The sequence below is a fragment of the Trichosurus vulpecula genome, chromosome 9, assembly GCF_011100635.1.
Source record: "Trichosurus vulpecula isolate mTriVul1 chromosome 9, mTriVul1.pri, whole genome shotgun sequence".
NCBI lineage: Eukaryota > Metazoa > Chordata > Mammalia > Diprotodontia > Phalangeridae > Trichosurus > Trichosurus vulpecula.
In genome coordinates this window covers 134,759,581-134,777,792 of record NC_050581.1, presented here as the reverse complement: position 1 = coordinate 134,777,792, position 18,212 = coordinate 134,759,581, and positions in this window count along the sequence as shown.

The following is an 18,212-nucleotide window of genomic DNA, read 5'->3' as shown; positions in this document are numbered from 1 at the left end:
ACAGGAAAGAAGGAGAGAGATGACAGTGGGAGGATAAAAACAGCGCAGATGGAATGTGGGAGAGGAGCTGAGAAGAATTGGACTGACAGCTCCTACCATCATTAGCCATGAATGGTAGATGAATGTAAACAGTAGGGCTGATGGTAGGGGAGATTCAAATCTTTTCCAGTCACTTTCATTTCAGAAAACTGGCATTTCTATTAAATGGGTGTTCCAGTAAAGTATGAGTGTGCTGTGCAAACAAGATATCACTCATTCTATTTTAAACAAATCAACATTTTCCTCACAAGATGGACCATAGTAGACAAATCGTTGTTCTTTTTAAATCATAAGAAGAATCAATTAGGGATCTTTTTTTTAATCTATGTCTGAGAATATCTGAGAGGGAATATAATTTATTTCTTTCTATCTCATCAGAGAATAAAATATATTTATATCAGCATTGACACTTTAATTAGGTACTGAGATAGGTATGATGTTCTTGTTAGGAATTTTTATGGTTTTTATTTGTAAATCTTCTCTTTCAATTGTGCTAACTTAAAGTGAATGAGAAGGCATTTTCATTGACCTGTGTAATAGTGACATCTACAATTCTGACAAACATCTTCAACTGTAGTTCTGTCTGACATCAGCTTACACAGAACATGCACTGACCAAGAAGAAATTTTGAACAGTGATAATCCATTGTCAGCACAGTTCTGGAGAGGAACCCTTTCTAATTCATTCAATCTTCTCTACATTTCCAAATCCAAACTAATCCCAATCACACACACACACACACACACACACACACACACACACACACACACCCCTACCTAACAATGCTAGGAACTTGGCAGGATGTTTTAAAGAATGGTTGCTTAATAAAAACATTCTTATTGTTACACTAAAAGGACCAAAAACTAAATAATAATATCGAGTTTGGCTGAAACCTAGAGTGAATGACAAGAATTTGTGTGAAGTGAGGCTTAAAAGGTAAATGGAAGTAGATTGTGGAAGGTCTTAAATGCCAGGCAACATATTTTTGTGTTATTTTATCTCAATTGCATGTTAAAGACAATTTGTTGTTGTTGTTCACTCATTTTAGTCATGTGTAACTATTTGTGGCCTCATTTCTTATTTTTTTTTTTTGGCAAAGGTACTGCAGTGATTTGGCATTTCCTTCTCCAACTCATTTTACAGATGATACTGAGACAACCAGGTTTAAATGACTTGCCCAAAGTTGCACAGCTAACAAGTGTCTGAGGAAAGATTTGAACTAAGGAAGATGAGTCTTCCTGACTCCAGTCTCTGTACTTTATCCACTGAACCACCTAGCTGCCTCCTAAAGAGAGTAGGGAGCCATTAAGAGATCTGTGCATTAGAAAGACTATTTCAATAGCTGTGTGAAGATGGATTAGAAAAAGAAGGGACTGGATGTATAAGATCAATTAGAAAAACATTGCTACAGCTCAGGGTAGAAGAAATAAGGATGTTATCTATGAGAATGGAGAGGAAAAGTACAGATCTAGGAGGTATTTTGGAGCTAGGATTAATAAAACTCAACAGTTGATTGGATTTGGGTCAACAAAAGGGAAGGGAAAGTCAAAGATGATGCTGTTTTCAGTCTAGATTGTGGGAGGATAGTGATACCGTGTGTCAAAAGAAGGAAGTCTGGATCAAACTAACTATACTCTATATCTGTCATCACAGAAATAACAGATGTTTGGATCAACTTGTCTCTAGTGCTTTTTACTCGGTAATACTTCTCTTTTTTTCTTTTTTTTTCTTTTCCTGGTGGTGGGACAATGCAGAAAATCATGGTTTACTAAAGCAGTGGTTTACTAAAGCAGTGGTAGTTTTCATCAATGAGGAGGCTGCCCACAAAAATCAAATCATAATTCTTAGAATCTTTTGAACAGGTTTTAGAGTCAAAAAAGGAAAATGCATCTGTCATGTTGATATTAAAATCCTTCAATGTGCCATCTGAAACAAGTGATTGTAGAGATTATTATGTTCAGTGATTGGTTAAGCATTGACAGCTAGTAGGTGTTCATACAGAAAATGTAAATGTCCTTGAGGGCAAATACTATCTCACTTTGGCATTCATAAGTTCAATATGCAGGACAGTGACCAGTGTAGAATAAGAAGGGGATTTATACCTACTTATTTATTAATTTTCATAATATCAAAAAGTGACGTATGTATAATGCTTAAATTTTGCTTTATATCATTTAATTCTCTCAGCACCCTTATGATTTTACAAGTTGGAAAACTCAGTCTCAGAAACACTAAATGTCTTGGCCAATGTCATGAAGCTTATAAATTTCAGAAGAGGGATTTGAATCCACATCTTCCTGGACCCAACAGTGTAATTGGCAACCCCAAAAAGGCCATATGATTTTAGACTGCATTTAAAACATAAGCATGCTAAGCTAGTGAGGTGATCATTCTGCTTTGGTTTGTCTTGGTCAGACAAAATTCAGCTCAAGGTAACATACTTTAGGAAGGACATTGAGAAACTGAACTACTGTTGTCCATTTTTAAAAGGGACCAAAAAAACCACCACTATGCTAAAGTCAAGTTTCAGTGTGTCCCAGTGTAGCTGATCAGACCAATACAAACTTAGAATGCTCTACCATGGGTCGGGCACAATTATTTCATGTGAACATTTGGAATGGATTCTCTAAATTTGTACATCCTGTATTTCCTTTGAGCAGTCTCAATTCTGCTTTGCTCATAGAGCATAGCACCTTCTCTGATGTGGGCACACCATGCTTAGTGGTCCTGTTCCAGTGTCTACCATGTCACACAATCAATTCCAAAGTTCTTAAGAAAGACCTTAAGAGTGTCCTTGTATCACTTCTTCGGATAATCATGTGAACCTTTGCCCTGTGTGACTTCTCCATATAATAGTCTTTTTGGCAAGCATATGTTTTGCATTTGAACAATGTGGCCTGCCCATTGGAGTTGCACTCTCTGAAGTAGAGTTTGAATGCTTGGCAGTTTAGTTCAAGAAAGGACCTCCGTGTCTGTTGCCTTACCCTGGCAGGTGATGTTCAGAATCTTCCTAAGACAATTCAAATGGAAGCAATTCAGTTTCCTGACATGGTGCTGGTATACTGTCCAGGTTTCACAGGCATACAACAATGACGTTAACACAATAGCTCTGTAGACCTTCAGAGCAGAAAGATGAAGGTCTACAATATCATATTTAATATGTAATACATATGTATATATGTATATGTGTATATATAGTGTGTATATATATGCGTGTGTATATACTTACATATATATATACATACACACACACACACACACACAGTATCCAAACTACTAAAGTATAACATTAGCCTCAGTCAGTCTTGAGGGATATTTAGTCTGAAGAAAAGACCCAGAGGAGGGGTTGGGGGATGGACAGCATGAGATTGTTTTTAATCGGATGCTCCGCTTATTTTCCTCCTGATACAGAACAGCAACATCCTGCAGACTTCTTTTTATTGACATACGGTATCACTATCCTCCCACAATCTAGACTGGAAACTGAACTGACTTTCATAGAAAAAAAAAATGGATAGTTACCTCAACCTGCTCACTCTGTCAGAAGCTCCTATTTTTAATGTCATTGTTCTGGTGAAATAATATAAAGGCAAATCATGTGTGCTTTAACATTTTTTTTTTAAAAAAAAGAGATTTCCTTGTTGTAGGGAGTTCCCAGAAGACAACCTTTTCTATTGATGTAGATTGGGAATTTCCCTGCAACTTCTAGCTTTACAGAGATATCTGGGAACACTGAGACCTGAGGGTCACGCTCATAGTCAATAAATATTTATTAAGCACCTGCTGTGTACTAGATGCTATGTAAATCACTGGAGATAAAAGAAAGAATAAGACAATTACTGCCCTGAAGGAGTACACAATATAATGGGGGGGATAACATTTTTTAAAAAGGCAGAAAACTGGGTAGGGATAAGGGGGGGATGTTAACCTGTTATGTGGGCATGATGAAGTTCTGCAGCTAGAGTAGGAAATGATCTGAGGAGCTATGAGTTTCCAAGCTAATTTTATCTCGAAAAATGATGAGTTTCTGAGACAATGAAATTCAGGAAAGCAGCCAGGTGCTTTTGAAATGATCAGGAGAATTTTTTGGGTATTTTCCTTAAATGTTAAAGGATTAGGGAGGAGCTCTCAGCTATCCAGCTTAAGTGACATGCCCCAAATCAATCAATCAGGAAATGTTTATTAACTACCTCCTATGTGCCACACATTTTTCTAAGTATTGTAATGCACATAGCCACTGTGTGTCAGAGACTGAACTAAACCAGGTCACCAAGTCTTCCTAACTCTGAGGCCAGCTCTGTCCATCACCTTGCTCTTTGGAGAATTCAGACCTTAAACATCATGGCTGCAAACGGGTTGTGGCATGTCATGACCAGCAGATGGGTTAGGTTCTTACTAGGAAAGTAGAGTGAAAGAAACCAATGAAGATAGGTATAAATAGGAAAGCATTTTGGAGTTAGCTGGTAGCAGAAGGAGAATTAGAAATAACCTGAGAACTACACTATTATCATTAAGATAGAGGAAGTACAATAGAAGTGCTTTTGTATTCCGGATAAATCCTTTATGGAGAATATATGGTAAGATTCTCACAAGACATGCTCAGTTTAACAAGGTGTGTGTGTGTGTGTGTGTATGTGTGTGTGTATGTGTTTTCTCAATGTCAGTGGAGGGAGCATACACTTTGATGAGATCATATGTAAAAACAACTACTTGTTATGTAGATGATGTTTCACAATCAGCCATCTGCCATGCATTTTTTTCTAAACCACTGGAAAAAATAAATGGAGGATAGGAAGAATGGGAGAAGGGATGCTGAAATTATGCTGAGGGTATGGCCTTGTTGTAAATGTGATTTGGATGATGAAAAACATATAGGATTTTGTTGGGGCAGAGGAATTGCATAGTATAGTAACCTGGGCTTCGATACCTCATGTCTTTTTCTGAGTCCTATTCCAATCTTCTGGTTGGAAACCAGGGTGGACAAGAGGTAGGCAGTGGGTAGTCTTCCTCCTTAGGTACCCTGTGCTCTTTGACTGGTCATGACATAATATTTACTTCAGCTCACCTGCATGGGCCATGCCCTTATGCATCGGTGTCACTTCTTTTCTCCTTCAGTCCACTCTTTCAAATATCCTATTTCCTTAGCCTCTAAGTTCAGCAGTGGATAAAGATAAAAGCAATCAATTAAACTAATTCTCTCTAAATTGTGACTGACATCCAAATTAGTTTACTATCCCATAGGGGTGTGTGCCTCTAAGAGGGGAAATACAACATAGATGATTAAAACTATATTTGGCAGGGATTTTCAATTCAACAGATGCCCAAAAAGTGTGTAATTTTATGTATTGACAGAATATAATTTGAGACATGAGGGGTTGTCCCAATACCCTCTAAATCAATACATGTACTTTAATTCTCCAGGAGGCGGGACCTGGGAGCAGGGGTGATGAGTATCTACATGAAGGCATTTGCTGCCATCCAGGGTTTCCTTCTGGCAGTCTCCTTGCTTCTCAGGGACTTCATAGGAAAGGTTCTTTTGTGCTAAAAGCCTTTTCAGATAATCATCAAAGCTGTTGCTTGGGTGAAAAAATATAATGACTAAATCCATTGTTCTTGAGTGCCTGCTCATTCCCCTGCACCTATATATTTACTGATGGAATCCAGCTAATTAATTGGAGCAGAAAGGCCAATTAAGAGCATTTTCTAAAATGTGAATCAGGAATAAAGTTCAGCCTAAAATCTTCATTGTAAATATGTAGGGAAAAAGCATCATATTTACAATGTTTCTGTCCACTTCTTTGTAAGGTTGGCAAGGTTAAAATCACCTAGTTGAAACTTGATCATTTTTACTGGCTAAAATTCTGCTATACTCTGCTATACTCTGCATTGATCCATCCCTTAAAGTGGTGCCATCCATATGGGTCACCACATTTTAAAAAAGCTTCAGAGAAAGATTATTTTTAAAAAATTACATGAAAAAGACATTCTCTTGAAGAGGTTAATAGTAAAAACTTCCAATCCTAGATAGAAATTTATAGGGTATTGTCATATCCATTATCTCATTTGACCCTCACAACAATCCCTGAAGGAGACAGGTAGCTATTAGTACCCCCCATTTTATAGAGGAGGAAACTTAAGTTTCAACTATGATCCCATACCCAGTAAATACTCATATCAGAATTAGAACCCAGGCCTTCTGAGCCTTCTTCTCCCCCATGCCCCACCCTTCCCCATCATCTCTTGGTTTTCCAAAAAAAGAAAGCTGAAGATTGTTAAAAAGAAATCAGCCATTTTTTTTATCACTTTGAATTATTTTCAGTTTGATTGTAGCACTAGGCTCCCTTCTTTAGGAACAGCTATCCCTAAGCTAAGCTGGCTAACATAGGCGTTCTCTTAAGTCTAGGTTACAAAGAGATTTAGTGAATAGATAGATTAAGAAGATTTTAGAATACAGAAACAGATAATTTAGAAGAATAAAATAATCATAAGAAGACACAGTTTTTCAAAAGGCCAAATTTCCCTTTGTAGTAGAAAGAGGAGTTGACCAAAGGCTAAGTTTCCCTTTCTAGCAGAAAGTGGGTTGGACTAGAGGTTTTTCCTCTTTCTGGCAACTGGAGAAAGGTTAGTCAGAGATTGTTAAGCCTCTTCCCCCTCCTGCCTTTTTTTCCCCTTGAGCTAAAGCTGAGAAATGGACTATTCTAAGGAAGATCGGAAGTGACTGATAACAACTGATCACAAATTCCTTGTTCCCATTACACTTTCTGGTTACAAAAGGTACTACCTGCAAGAAAGGACTTCTGGCATGGGATTAAGGAAGGCTGGGAGAAGCTAACCAGTCAGGTGACCTGACTTGTCTAATAAAATTATGTTCAAAACAAATTGAAATAATTTTTCCAGTTCCTCTTTTTTTCGTTATAAAAATCATCTCTGTAAATCACTGTTTGTCTCTGACCTTGAGAAGTCAGGTGACCTGAGTTGGTGTGCAAATTAAATCATATATGGCTTGGTAACTTTGTCCTCAGTTTCCTTTTTATTTCAGATAATCAATTTTAACAGGTCTTTTCATTCAGGCAAGAGAAAGCAGAAGGGAGGAGTTGATTAGAATATTTATCCCTATAAATGCCTTTTATGAGGGAGACGCCAAGACCTTATTCTATGAATAGCTAAGATAATACAACAAGCATTTACAATCTCTGGGGATTGTAACTGGACAGAATGAAACAATTCTGGATATAATGGTGAATAGATCTTTGGACCTGGGTTCAAGAAGACCTGAATTCAAACTTTTCCTTTGACATTTAATACAAGTATGAATCAGGGCAAGGCATTTAATCTTTCTGGGCCTCAGTTTCCCCATTTGTACAGTGAGGGTGCTGAACTTGAATACTTTTAAGGGTCAAGCAAAGGTGTTGCTGCTGTTGTTTTGATTTTAGAATGAGGGAGATAGGCACTATTGAAGGCAGTAGAGAAGGAATCAGTAGACAAAGACCAGTGAAGATTTGAGAGAGAGAGAGAGAAAGCGAATGACTGAGGTTGTTGTCTTTTGCACCAATCAGGACAGAAGGAAATCAAGCGTACACATAGAAGAATTATTCTTGAGGCCACCTCTTTATCAAATCTGAGGGAAAGGTGAGAATATTGGTGTTAACATAAAGCAGGTTACAAATGAAGATGGTAGAAGAGGGTCATCAAGTCAATTCAATCTAACAAAATATCTTTGGCACAACTATTATTTTCATAGCAATATGTTAGGCACTGAGGGGGGATTCAAAGTTTAAATAAAACACTGATCCAGGCCAATTAAAAAAGAGAAAGAGTGTTTCTAAGTTTTATAGTTTGTAAAGCACTTGACACAACTTAGCTAGTTTGATCCAAAGCTGATAATAATGAATTATAGTAGTTTTATATATTAACTTAGTTGCTCCTCAGAGCAAGGCTGGAGAGTAGTGGATAATGATGATGATGACGTTGATGATGAAGATACTATTACTATTAATTAAAACATCAATATTTCCAAAAACTAACTTTGTATAGATTATCTTAATTGATTCTCAGGACAGTCCTCAAAGGTATTGTTACCCTCTTTTTACAGATGGAGAAATTGAGATTAAGAGAATTTGTCCAGGTTCCCACAGTTAGTGTGTCTGATGTAGGAACTCAGGATATCCTGACTCAAACTCCTATACTATGACAGGCTGCCTTTACTGGTACTGTTGAGTTTTAGGGGTACTGGGGCTTCAAAATTCTGACATGTGGGTCCTGCCTAGAATGAATTTGACCCAAGCCTTCTTTTAGCTAAAGACAAGATTTTTTAGAACACTGGTGTGGCTGGGCAAGATTTTGAGACTCCTTGCCAGTGGCCAGATTTTATGGATTGTTGGCCAGACTCTTAAGGAATCTGAGCAGTCTAATGGGAGGTAAGATGGATCTTATATCAGAAAGACTGTAGGAAGGATCTAGGAGTGGCCAAGTAGTGTGGGGTGACAGGGCAGTAACCGAGAAGGCCCAGAAGGGCCAGGTGTCCTAGGTGAATTCCAGGGACCTGGACCAAATGCTGAAGGTAGATTCCAGTCTAGATGGAATTAAGGTTGGGGAGTAGCTGTGGGCCATCTGGAGGTAACAGACAATGAAGGGCTGGGCTAGGCTAGAGGTAATGGAGAATTGTGAGATTGGGCATAGGTCACAACAAAAGACCAGTTGAGAGGATTACTGAGATGAGTCACCATTGAGAAAACCTATGACTTGACCAAGTGGGAAAATTCAAAGAGAGTTCAGGGGAAAGTTCAAAGGGGAGAGGTTTCTAGGGCCCATACCCCATCAGTACTACTGTCATTTACCACACCATTTTATTTGTGAGGAAGGTGAGGCTCAGTGATACTAAATGGATCCATTGTCTCACAGCTAGTAAGTGTCAGAGATGGGATGACATAGATAGACAGATAGATAGATAGATAGATAGATAGAAATAGAAAGATAGAAAGAATTCAGTCTAACGTGTAATTACATTAAAGAGGTACAAAATCAAGTATGTGAAGTTTGACAGGGAAAAGAATATTGTCAAAGGGAGAATCAGGTAAAGTTCTGTGAAGTATTCAAGTTGGTCTTTGAAGGATGGATAAATATTTAAAGAGGAAAGAAAGGTTTAGGCTGTGTTTGCAGAAGAAGGTAGAACATCATTGGTCTCTTTTACAGAGAACAGAGGCTATTTTGGCTGAATCCTAGATCCAGAGGCAATGGGTTTTAATTAAAATAAGAGTCATTTCAGCTAGACATAAACAAGATTTTTTTTTTGACTATCAGAGTGATCAAATAGTAAGTCTAGGTCCTGAGAGAAGGTGTAAAATCTCAGTCTTAGAGATCTCCAAGAGGAAAATAAAATACCATTTTTTGGATGATGAAGAGAGAAAAAAAACGAAAATATTAAGTCACATTCTAAGGATAGTGTGATGAAATGTATTAAGACAAGCTCTAAACTAAGGAGTACTAGTAAAGAAATATACCTATATACACACATGTAATGTTTCTTGTGTATGATGTGTATGCAACCTCAAAATAAATTCAAAATAAATGCCAATTTAATGAAATTCTGTCCTCCAAAGAGTGTGATTTTTTTTTTTGGAGGATTGACATTTTTTTGACATTCTCAGTCCTCCACTCAAGTTTTTGATTGATTTCTCCCTTAAAGTTGATCATTGTAACTCTCTCCTGATATCCTATGAATTTACATTAAAGTTTACATCATAATCTCAAATCCAGAGCACTTAAATCTGCACTGTCAGGGAAGATGGATTCATAAAATTCTAATTACACTGGGTGTGATAGATGCCCCTTACTTCCTCCCAGCTGTCAAGGTGGAACATCTTTATGGTAACCCTGATCCCATTCTTGAAATGAGAGAATTAGAGAATGACAGTCTCTGCTTCTGGGTGACATTGTGAATAATGCGGTAAATCTTCTTGTTCTTTTTCAGGACTTTGGTGTTTCCATATGTCCTTAATATCATCAGCAGTCACCATGTGCCTTTAACAATGAATCAAATTAGATGTTAATATCTTTGCCTTAAAGTGGTGATACGTCACAGGGAAAAGTAAAGGGTTTGAGATGGTAGGAAGAAAATCTGAAGAATTTTCCAATTCATAGGCTTAGTCTACGTTCCAAATACCTACAAATATACCAATACAACAAGAATAACACACAAGTGAAGGAAAAAAAAACATATTTAATTCAGGTGATGTTGCCTTGTTTCATTTCTTAGATATGTTTCCTTTTGATTTTAGTTACTGGGCATGATAGAGTTCTAATTAACTAATAGAATACTACAATTTAGAGCTACTAAGAACTTTTGAGATTTCCAATTCAAACTCATCCTTTTATTTTTCCCATTTTAAAATTTTCATTCAAGTTAAAAAGCATTTATTTTTTCTCCTTCCTACTCTAGATTTCCCTAAGGGAAGGGTTGGAGAGAGAGAGAGAGAGAGAGAGAGAGAGAGAGAGAGAGAGCGAGAGAGAGAGAGAGAGAGAGAGAGAGAGAGAGAGAGGGAGAAGGTATAAGGATGGAGCTTTGAGTTGAGAGCCAGCATTTATTAAGCACTTTCTGTGCTGTACTTATTCATAGGGATGTAAGCACAAGGAAGAAAGACAGTCCTTGCCCTCAAGGAGTTTGAATTCTTACAGGAGAGGGTAACATGTAAAGGGGTACTAGAAAGTGGTGGGGCACAGTGAAACAATACCTCTGTGAGTCACCTGCATGGACATGAAGGGGCACAGAGACCAGAGTCCCAGTAAGATAAGGCAAAAATTCACTAGTTATATGTAGCAAAACAGTCCAAGATTTTGCTGGGGAAAAGGTGTAGGTAGTGGCAAAAGTAGAAAAACACTGAGTAAATGTAATCACAAAGTGGTGAGATGGCCTAAAGCCAAAGATAAGACAAAAGATCACTTTAAATCACCTTTTATTTGCTCTGTAACATGACTAACTGGTTTAACTCATTTTTGCTTTCAGCTTAAGTGCCTGTATCTCTGCTAAGTAAAGAGAATTCAGATCAAATTTTGCTTATTGGTTAGAATTTTTGACCTCCCAAAATTATACTGATTTTTATTGAGGTTCTTAAGGGCAGGAGGTATTTTATTTTTTGCAATGCCTGAACATAGAATACATCTTGTCCTCTTATTTTTAAAAATCTGTTATTGTATTGATTTAGGTAACACTCAACTAGGGGAAAAAATAAAAACTATCTACTACACCTAGCTGCCATATTATCTTTTATTTTAATGTAAACTAAGATTGCCCATATTTTAAATCTTCAATTTTTCTTGAGTATTCTAATCCTTTAAAGAAAAAAAAAGTAACTCAGGACTGAAGTTTCCTCCATAATTAAAGAAGCCTTTAGGCTTTACTGAGGGGGAAAAAAACAGAAAAAAAATAAAAACAACTTCTACTCCAGTCTATTTGAAGAATCCTTTATTAGTAATCTACTATGTACATAGCACTGTGGTACAATTAAGTGTTAGGGAAGCAAAGGCAACATGAAAAACATATCCCTGCCTTCAAAAAATATAAATTCTACTATAGAGCTCAAATATATATTTTTCCTTATCTATGATTTTTCTTTTATATTTCATACTGGACTGGTCTCAGTGAGATCAAATGTGATCACATTTGTAAAACATTTACCATAGTGTTCGGCACACTGGAGGTGGTTAACAAATGTCTGTTTATTTTCTTTCCTTCTACCTCAATGCATCTGTTTCCATCTACTTCAATGTATCTGTTTCCATAAATTTTGTCATATTGTAGGAAAGATCCGCAATTTCTACATTAAAAGTTCCATTTTTTGCCCTTAACTGCTAGCTCCAAGATGAATAAAAACTTTCTATAATAAATGTGGTCACAATGCATCACTATGCCCATAGTAAAAGACAAAAATACATTATTGCAATGTTAGAGATGTTGAGAAGGTGTTACTCAAAAATTCTTTAAGTTTCTGAGTTAGGACTTAAAAGGTTGTCCAATATATTAATCTAGACTAAAGACATATTTGTGAAAATTGCATGGGAGGATATACTTAAGAATACTTTTGTAAATGTTATATGACCCTAAAGAAGTTTATTATTGGCAGCCAATTTCAATTTTCATGCAATATGTGTATTTTAACATCAGCAACTTGGAGGCGATGCCTTCTCTTGTTTACCTTAAAGGAAATCTTAATAACGTAACTTACAAATCTCCAAAATATTACTAGTCATTGTTTGTCTTCTACTCAACAAATCAAGTCAGTTGCAAAGTTCTATTGCTTCTCCCCCTAAAATATCTTTTACATTTGTCCCTTCTTTTAGACTTCCACTGAAATTTCCTTAACATAAGCTCTCATTTTCTCTTCACCTTTCATCTGAAATACTGTCTAACATTTGCATACATTGTTCCCATTTTAGCATCATAGGACCATATAAGATTGATGCTACAGACATTATCATGCCTTTTTACAGCTGAGGAAAAAAGATAGGGTGAAAAAAGATGAAATGATGTGTCCATGATCAATAGCAACAGATGGGACTTGAACATTGATCTCTTTTAATGTCAACCTGGACACTTTCCCCACTATTTCAGTCTCCCCTGACTTCATTCCTGTTCTTAAAACCAGTCTTCAAACTACTGATGAAGTTATCATCAGAATCCAGCCATCCCTCTTTCCAGTAACCTCCAGTGTTTCTCTGTCACTTACAGATATAGCACTCTTTTTTTGGTATCAAACCCCTTTACAATCTTAAAATTATTAAGAATCCCAAACAACTTTTGTTAATGTGGGTTAACTATATATATTTATTCTACTAGAAATCAAAATGGATAATTAAAACATTCATTTATTAATTTAAATAGTAATAGACTTGTAATGTGTTAACATAGCTAACATATTTAATGAAATATAACTATGTTTTCTAAAATTAAAAGAACATTGAGAATGGTGCCAGTATTTTAGATATTATTAGGCAAATTATATTTTATTAATACTACGAAGCTATTTTTGAATTTGTGGATCACTTGAAAGGTCCTCAGGTACCCCAAGTTTGAGAACTGTTGACTTGCACAATAAAATGTACCTTCCTCATCTTGGTAATTAAGGCCCTTCACAATCTGGCCTCAATATACCTTTCTAGTCTCATAATATCCACCTTTATGCAGTCAATGGTCCAGTCAAGCTGGACTGTTGGCTCTTCCCCAATATCATTTGGTCCTGTCTTTGCTCATGCTATTTCTCCAAACCTAAAATAGACCCTCTATCCCTGCCTATTGATATTAATGTCCATTTCAAGTAGCTAGGTGATATAGTGGATAGAATGGTTGTTGTTGTGTTTGTCCTTTTTGGAAGAGGACTATAGCAACCAGGAAATGATGACATGCTTTGCAGTTGCTTTTGATTTGAGTGAGGGTGGGCCATTCAAGGTCACCAGCCTCACTTTCTCCTCCAGAGCTGTCTGGGTCCAGTGACCAGATATTCATCAGGATGACTGGAGATGGCCCAGGAAGCAATGGGAGACTCTGGCCCTTTTAGGCTAAGGCCTTTTCAGGTACTCATTGACAGGAAGCCTTGAATCAAGTCTTATCTGAGATAACAGCTATGTGACCCAGGGCAAAATAACTCTTAGTCTCAGTTTTCTCATATATAAATTGGAGATAGTAATGATAATAATACACACACGATATAATATGTATTTGATAATAATACTTATATGTCATGTTTTAAAACTTACAAAGTGCTATACATATATGTATATGCCATACATGTATACATAAAATTCATTTTAATCTGACATCAACCTTGTAAGAGAAGTGCAATGATGTAAGTATTATCCAGGGTCAAGGTCTGTGAAGCATTTGCTATAGGACTCAAATCCAGGTGACTCTGAATTGAATGTCAGCACTCTAAACTCTGCTGGTGTATCAGAGGAAACACCACAGAGAATGAATAAGGCAGACACTCTGTGGTAGATTGGATGAGGCAATGCCTTCCAAATTATTGTAGCAGAGTAAAAAGAATGCTTTCTAGTATTAGAAGACCAAGGTTCAAATTCCACCTTTAATGCTTGGCATCTGTGTGACATTGGTCAAGTCATTTAACTTCCCTGTGCCTCAGTTTCATCATTTGTAAAATGGAGTTGGACGAAGCTGCCTTCCGTTTATAAATCTCTAATCCTGACAACCACCTCTCCCCAAAGCTAAAATTACAATATAGGTTGTAACTGACTTAAGAATCCTTCCTCTTGCTGATACTTTACACTTCTAATGTATTAGCTAGCTATTACAGCTCTTCCCAGGTACCTGAGCTCTTGCCTAAACTTCACTGTATCCCCACTTCTGAATCTACCTCCCCTAGACACCTTTTGCCCTCTCCTATCTGTGTCCTCTATCATCCCTTCTGGTTCATCCAAGTCACTAGAATCCCAACCCAGTCTCATGATGGGCACGTTTTCAGCAAAGCTCAGGTGGGCTCAGGTTCACAGGGACTTGGGACTCAAAAACACTTGTGCCATTTCAGCTATAATATGGGTTAAAGATACTCCTAAGGGATGTGTTAGGAAAGTAAACATCATTTAATACACTGTTCCCTCTATGAGAAAATGTATTCCAAGGGCCAAACAACTGATTTACAAACAATCTTATGGTACGCAGCTCCTTCCTGAGTTGAGGACTGCTGGTGCATGGTTGTTATAATTTACAGTCTATTTGGTGCCTTGAGGAACTTCCTAACTTTTCCCAAATCACCTTATCCCTCATTTTTCTATAGTTGCTTTTTAAAATTTCCAATTGCGTGTCTTTGCTGTTTTTTATTTGTTATTGTTAAATGGCACCTGTAGGTCCTGTTAACAGTCTATGACTCTCTCTTTGGCATGGAAATTGTCTCCAGGAACTGAGGACCTAATAAGATAACTAGCAGGTTCATTAAGAAGAGAAGGCAGCTGGCTCAGCAGAGATTATCTTTGTAGTTTTGTTCAAGGACTACTGATCTTTTTCACAGGCTTGGACCAGGAACATTGGTGCTACCAGTGAATCGAAAAAGAGAAAAGAAAGAAAAACAAAAGAAAAGAAAGACAGAAAAATAATATATATGGATCGATGTAAAAGAAATTGCTTCATTCTTATCTTGACTTTGTGAAGAAATGAAAGGATTTTTTTTAAAGGTGGAACCCTCCAGTTTCTACCTAAGTCACAGTACATCACACTCTGGCCTCTGGGTTCCCTTGGAGCCATGACTTTCCATGTAATTAGTCAGAGTGTGAAGGTCCATGGATTTCTAACAAGTGTTCTTGCACTTGCCCCTGGTACTATTGGGGAGTACTGACTCTTTAGTCCTGGCCTCATGCAGCTATGCTTCCTGCCAGTAACTCACATGAAAGGCCAACTTAGCAGAGATTAGATTTAGAAAAGCACACACTATGGAGATAATAAAGCCCCCTTAACAATGTGGTACAGTTAAACCTGATGAAGGAGTCAGTTGATCCAGACTTGAGTTACACCTGGCTATAATTTAAAACATTTTTTTTCTGTAAAATTTGGATCATAAGATTTCAAGACGAAAAAGCCTTACAAATCATCCAACCCAACTCTTTCATGTTACCTATTTTGCCCAAGATCAAACAGTTGGAGAGGCTGGGCACAAACCCAGGCTCTCTGACTCAAATTTCAGTGTTCTTTCCCATCTAAAACAAATAAAAACAAAACAAACAAAAAGACACGATATCATTTATGAATACAGGAAAATGGGGGAAATGCATTCACATGTAATCTCATCACTTCTGAAGTGTAATATTCTAATTAATATGATTATGTTTTTATGCCTGGGAGAAACTTGAGTCATTTGGAATGGAGTGGCCTGTTTCTTCTTCTATAATACCTCTGTCTTCTGAACTCTGGAATTATTTATCCTATGACTTGGAAAGGAAAATTCAGGGAGCATATTTACTAGGACTGTATTATGTAAATTTCCATTTCCTCAAAGCAGCCTGCTTTGGGGCTTATATTACTTCCTGTCAAATATATTACTAGTACTTATTGAAGATGTCATGGAGTCCTAGAGTTGAGTACAATAATTATGTAACCTAACAATTATTTATTAAGGACTCTGCTGTAATCTAGGCACTGAGTTAAGGGCTGGGAATATAAAAGCAACATCAAAAACAGTCCCCACCCTCAAAAAGCTTTCATTCTATTCATAGGTTATGACATGTAAAGAGATAGTTTCAGGAGGAATAAGAAAGTATAATCAACTAGAGGAAATATATGGGCCTGCTAAAGGAGGTGTCACATGCACTTCCATTTGAGGAAGATAGGAATTCTAATTAAAACAAGTGAAGACAGGATGTATTCCAGGCATGGGAGGCAGCAGGTCCACAAGTATGGAGTTGGGAGGTGTAATACTGAGTTTAGGGCAGAACAGGAATACCAGTTTATCTTGAACAGAGAGTATAGAAAGGAGATTAATGTTAAACAGTCCTGACTGATGTCAGATTTTTAAGGTGTTAATGTGAAATTAGGAAGTTTGTATTTATCCAAAAGCAATAGGGATGCACTCAAGATTTTTGAGCAGATGAATATCATGATCAGTCTTATGCTTTAGAAACATTATTTTGATAGTTGAGTGAAGAATGGATTGGAAAAGGGAGAAAAAGAAACTAGCAAACAAACAGCAAAATACAATGTGGAACCTTATGTCAGGTGTATTTTAGTGTATGCAAGGTAGATTTTTGTTATTCTTTCTTAGAGTTCAGTTTCCCAGTATCCATGGCCATAAAAATCTCTATTTCTCAGGTTCATGACTTGTAAACATCTCTACCATGACTGAGTAGTGTTATAAAATGATAAATAATATAAACATTTGTGTTTAAAATTGTAAATATCCACTGCAACTATTCAGTGAGATACAATGGTGACATACTGTGAAACTTGTGAGACTGTTGCTAGCAAGATACCTTTTTGTCTGTTGCTCTATAAAGAAAGTGGGCACAGGACAGTGATGGATGTGATTTGGGATTTGGGTAATGCGTAAAGGAATGCATGTACCTGTTTTGATCAGCCCCCATCAAGGTTTAGGGGGAACCCAGTGTATGACAGTGTAATGCTGTGTGTGCATTGATCAGCCCCCATCAAGACTTGGAGGGGGTAATCTGTGTGTTTACCTCAACCGGTCCCCATTGAGGCTTCAAGGGATTTAAGGGCATGCACAAGCTGGAATGCTGTGCCTGTCCTGACTGACCCCATCGAAACATAGAAGTACTTGCCATCCACAACCCACCCCCTGCCCCTGCCTTGCCTAACCACTGAGAGCCACTGAGAGAAGGATGATTAAGGAATGCTGTAGTAATGCTTCCATTATCAGCAACTCCCTTCGAGAAAAAAAGACTAGAATAAAGCTAGCTTATTAAACCCTCCAAAGCTATTTTCCTGTATTTCCTGTCTGGCCAGATCAAGAGTGAACCTGTGAGAAGCTGGAGTCCAAAAGCTCCAGTGCCTTCTGTGTGTTATTTGTGAAACAGGAGCTTTTCCTACTAACAGGAAATTTATTGGTTCTTAATCACAAGCCAACTCAAGTGGTAAACTTAGGTTTAATCTTTTCTTAGACTATTGTATTCATCATTTTAAAGTGGCAGAGAACATAGGGATCATTGTTATGGATCCTGCTGCCTCTGTGTACAGTAATCAATTTCTGAAGTGTCTATATATAAGAAAATTGCTATATTACATAGCAAGCCACTGAATATAACATGGAACCTAATCAGTAGAAATATGAAGTGTTTCTTTTACATATCCATACCTTTCTTGGAGAAATGTATGCAATGAATCAAATGGTCTCATACATTTTCCATCTTAAAAAGAGAAATAACTATAGATTGTTCAGTGATTTATTTATAGTTGTATAAACATGACTAACATATAAAGGGTGATTTTAGGTATCACATTTTAAAAATCTGATTTCTAGAGGCTTTCAAAGTATAGAAGCAAATTAAGGAAGATAACTGTAAAGAAGGATGATAAAGGGAGCTGTGATCCCTTTGCTGATGCATCCATAATTGAATGATGAAGTTTTCATTTATAAGCAGGATGTGTCTAACCTGTGTTCTCCTTATGAGATGCAAATGTCTGATTAAATCAAGGAAGGAGCATCAAGATTAGCTAAACA